This window comes from Carlito syrichta, unplaced genomic scaffold (genome assembly GCF_000164805.1).
Source record: "Carlito syrichta isolate Samal-C Ts95f unplaced genomic scaffold, Tarsius_syrichta-2.0.1 Scaffold311768, whole genome shotgun sequence".
In the NCBI taxonomy this organism is placed as follows: Eukaryota; Metazoa; Chordata; class Mammalia; order Primates; family Tarsiidae; genus Carlito; species Carlito syrichta.
The window spans coordinates 471857-475952 of record NW_007255864.1 but is presented as its reverse complement, the minus strand read 5'-3'; positions in this window follow the sequence as shown (position 1 = coordinate 475952).

The following is a 4096-nucleotide window of genomic DNA, read 5'->3' as shown; positions in this document are numbered from 1 at the left end:
AGTCTGTTGGACCCGCAGAGCAGACAACAGTTTGAAACAAACGTCTGCCCACAGGTGTAGGCAGGCTTCAGCCTTTCTTCCAGTGATGAGTTCGTTAATGAAAAGTCAAAGAAGGGACCAGAGATGGCTGTTTTCTTCCATGGTGATTAGGACTTTGGGCAGACAAGGGAACTTTGGAAAACAACTACACCCTGGGCTCTGGGAGAGACAGAAGATTGAGGTGTCGGAGAGAGAACTTGGGGCTTCTTCTGGTCAACTTGTCAAGCACCGTATTTTGGTGTGCTGGTTTTGAGCTCAACATTGGCTTAACCCAATTTACAGTTTAACACTTTTTTGGTTTTTGATTTGGGGTCTCACTCTGTTGCTCAGGCTGGAGTGCAGGGGCACAATCCCAGCTCATAGCAGCCTTGACCCCCTGGGCTCAGGTGATCCTCACACGTCAGTATCCAGAGTAGCTGGGAGTACAGGTGCATGTCACCATGTTCAGTTAAATTTTTTTTTTTTTGAGTTGGAGTCTTACTGTGTCGCCCAGGCTGGAGGGCAGTGGCACGCTCCCGGCCACCACAGCCTCGACCTGCTGGGCTCCAGCGATCCTTCCACCTCAGCCTTCCAAGTAGCTGGAACTATAGACGCGCGCTACCACGCCCAGGTAATTTTTTGATTTATTGTAAAGATGAAGTCTCACCAAGTTGCCCAGGCAGGTCTCAAACCCGCGGGCTCAGGCAATCCACTCACCTCGGCCTCCCAAAGCATGGGATTACAGTCTGAGCCACTGAGCCCAGCAAATTTTTTATTTTTTGTAGAGAAGAGCTTTTACTATGTCGCCCAGGTTGGTCTTGAACACCTAGGCTCAAGCAATCCACCTACCTTGGCCTCCCAAAGTGCTGGGATTAGAGGCATGAGCCACTGTGCCCAGTCTTTTAATTTAATACTTTCAGCAGAACCTGCTAAAACCTTGACCTTGACATTACCACAAGCCAAAAGACTCTTCTCAGTGTAACCCTAAGGCTAAGTTCTATGTGGTGAGATATACGCAAAAGAGCTATGTGAGTCTTCTGGGAAGTTTCCTTGTGGGGTGGGTGTGATGATGTGATGGTTGGAGCTCTCACAGCCATCTTGGACTTGAGTAGAAGGGCCACACTCTTGGGCCAGTATAGTGTGTGTGAAGGAACCTGTGTGGTTGATAACAACTGGAGACCCACACCAGCCCTAAGCAGTCTATAACAGGCTTCTATGTGAGAGAATGCATGCCCTTTGTTTAAGCAAATATTTGAAGGGTTTCTGTTACTTGCAATTGAACCTAAATCGAACTGATAGTTTTCTCTGAGCCACTAAGCAGTGGCCAGAGAGGCAAGGCACAGAGGATACTGCCCATCTGGTGACTCTTCCAGATCTGAGCAGACATCCCAGGAAAGTGGGCTTGGGCCAGCAGGCAGACCATTTGGAGTATCGACCTCCATGGCTGAGTTCCATGCCAGACAACCTGGATCTGTGTGGAAGGGAAATTCTAGGATACATGAGAAGTTTGGGCACAGGCTGGTACTAGAACACGCACCCAAGCAAAAATTGCAATTCCAGGAGAACAGGCTCTGGTCAGGGGAATTGTGGGTATCATGGCTGCAGGCCAAGTCGGCAGGTGCCCTGCGTAGGTGGAAGTCAATTGTTCTGCAAATAATTGAAGAAACATTGGTTATATTTTTAAGGGATCTGGTTAACTCATTCCCTTTGGCTACTTAGGGCTGTGATTTATAGGCAGCAAAGTCACTTAGGATAATAAAGCCCCCAGGCCTGGCAGCAAACTGCCAAGATTTTTCAAGAAGAAAGGGACCACTTAAACATCTCAATCAGCTTTTCTTGAGTGAATGATGTCCTAGGGAAACAGGTTTCCAATGTGTCTCCATCATTCACGCCCTTAAGAAGAAGGATGAGAGAAATCAAGAAAAAAAGATACTACAAGTGCTACATTCATTTTAAATATTTGACAAGTTATGAGAGTCCCAGAACAGGTTTCTAAGAACTACAACTCTCAGCGGACACACGTCCCACCATCCTTTTGTTCTTTCTCTGTAAAAGCTTTTAATTGATTGAGAAAAACTGGTTCAAATATCAGTGGATTGGATGCATCTATTCAATAAAAGGAAGAAGATATGTCATTTTCAAAAATAGCTTTTCTTTTATACAACCACATCCCACTGGGCTATAGTCTTTCTGTTTAACTTCTTTTCTTCCTAAGCAAATAAAATCTAAAAGTTAAAAAAAAAAATCCTGAGAGTTTGTGGATCACCTCTGTCTGCTGAAGAGGCACCATGCTAGCATTGGCAGGACCTCAAAGCAGCCTTGTTTCTCAGGGTCACGGGCACAGCGGGTATCAGCTCAGTCACAAAGGCCAGACACTTGAAAGTGGGGATTTCAGAAGGACTCAGCTGTTCCCTATGCTCAGAGAAAAAAAAAAGATGTTCTGAAATGGAAGACAAGAAGGAAAAAAATAAAAAGTAGTTCATTCTCAGGCAGTAGCACTGATCACCCAGAAAGACCTCAACTTATAGAAACACAAAATCTTTGAGGAAGTAAGCAAAGACCATTTGAGATGGTTAATTTTTAATATGTCAACTTGACTGGGCTAAGGGGTGCCCAGATTGCTGGTGAAACGTTACTTCTGGCATGTCTATGAGGATATCTGTGGAAAAGATCAGCAATGAATTCAGTAAACTGAGTAGATTGTCCTCACCCTTGTGAATGGGCAACATCCAATCTGCTGAGAGTCTCAAACAACCAAAAGGAATGAAGGATAGATTTGATCTCTGCTTATGCTGGGACATCTGTCTTCTCTTGCCCTTGGACACCAGCATTACTGGCTTTCAGACTCAAACGGGGGACTGACTCCATTTGCTCTCCTGGTTCTCAGACCTTCACACTTCCAGCTTTCCCAGGCCTCTGGCTTACAGATAGAAGATCGTGAGACTTCTCATCCTCTGTAAACATGGGAGTCAACCCCCATGATCAGTCTCTATATATCAATATCTATATCGCTATCAGTCTATTTTTCTATCATCTATTGATTTGTTTCTCTGGAGAACCCTGACTAATACACTGGCCAAATGATAAAAGCAAAAGTCATTTCTTCAGATTTTGCTTTGGCAAGGGAGTTAGTCACCATGACTTGCATTTGGCAGAGAACCCAATAGAGGCAGAGGAGAGAGAGAGCTTTAGAGCAGAAAAAAGAAAAGACTTCAGATCTGCCCTGACTGGCATGGGAAAGCTGTAAGCTTATTAACTAGAAGCAGAACAACCTATGTGATTGGTTAGGGGGCATACTTTGCTTTCGCTGGTTGGTCCCAAGTTAGAAGTGGAGACAAAAATGAGGGAAGTTGTCAGTGATCAATCAAGTCCTGGCCATTTTGGGCCATTTATTACAGAAGTGATTGTTTAGCTTTCTGAATGATTATCAGAACTAGCAATCTGACCTCCTGCAAGTCTGACATACCCAGATAGTTGGCTGGCTCCTGTGTTGCTTACTGCAGATAAGGGAATTGGTTTCCTGGGCAGGTTGTTGCCTTGGTGGGTCAGCGTTCGATTTTTATATATGGTCTAGCCATTGTCCATTTTTATATTCAGTCTCTCATCTTTTAGACAAAGACAGACAACATCTCTGGGCAGCTGACCTGTAGCTGGCAAGGTAATTCCCAGCATTTCTTTTTTTTTTCTTTTTTTTTGAGTCAGTCTCACCCCGTCGCCCAGGTTGGAATGCAGAGGCATGCTCACGGCCACCGTAGCCTTGACCTGCTGGGCTCCAGCGATCCTTTCATCTCAACTTTCCAATTAGCCAGAACTACAGATGCACACTACCACGCCCAGCTAATTTTTTATTTATTGTAGAGCTAAGGTCTCGCCAAGTTGCCCAGGCTGTTCTCGAACCCCTGGGCTCAAGTAATCCTCTCACCTCGGCCTCCCAAAGTGCTGAGATTACAGTCTTGAGCCACCGCGCCCGACAATTCCCAGCATTTCTTTTTATTTTTTTATTTTTTTAGTTGGAGTCTCACTCTATCGCCCAGACTGGAGTGCAGTGGCCACTCCCGGCCACCGCAGCCTCGACCTG